A 578-nucleotide genomic window follows, 5' to 3' on the forward strand; every position below is an offset into this window, starting at 1 on the left:
TTCTCTTAGAATTTACTACAACTAAAACCAACTTCATTTTCAACAATGAACATTTCCTTCAAATAGATGGTTTAAGTATGGGCAATCCTGTTTCGCCCGTTCTTGCCAATATATTCATGACCCAGATCAAAACACAAGCCATACACTCTGCGCTTCATCCACCACAATACTGGTACAGATATGTCGATGACACTTTTGCTGGTTTCGCTTCTACAGAACACACACTAACTTTCTTTAAACACATAAATTCCATTCACCCCAACATCAAATTTACCATAGAATACGAAAACAATAAACAGTTATCCTTTCTTAACCTCAAAATTATTAGATCTGACACTGAGTTTAAAACAAAAATTCACCGCAAAAACACACACACACTGGTCTCTACATCCCCTGGAATTCTGCTCATGACATCCCACAAAAAATTAATACACTTAAAAACCTCATAAACACAGCCACAAGACTGTTCAACGGACTACATAAATGAAGAAATTAAACACTTAAAGCATTCCTTTATTCACACCAATAAATTCCCACCAGCTATAGTTGAAAAGCTCTCCAATATTCCCCACAATAAA

The 578-nt window shown here is 35.6% G+C and overlaps 1 protein-coding gene across 1 annotated transcript in view; it reads left to right on the plus strand.

Moving 5' to 3' along the window:
• LOC106465606 (kinesin-like protein KIF20B) overlaps nt 1-578 on the plus strand; it is a 104,296-nt gene that overhangs the window by 54,584 nt on the left and 49,134 nt on the right. The gene's annotated exons all lie outside the window — the stretch shown is intronic.

The sequence above is a fragment of the Limulus polyphemus genome, unplaced genomic scaffold, assembly GCF_000517525.1.
Source record: "Limulus polyphemus unplaced genomic scaffold, Limulus_polyphemus-2.1.2 Scaffold1998, whole genome shotgun sequence".
Lineage (NCBI taxonomy): Eukaryota > Metazoa > Arthropoda > Merostomata > Xiphosura > Limulidae > Limulus > Limulus polyphemus.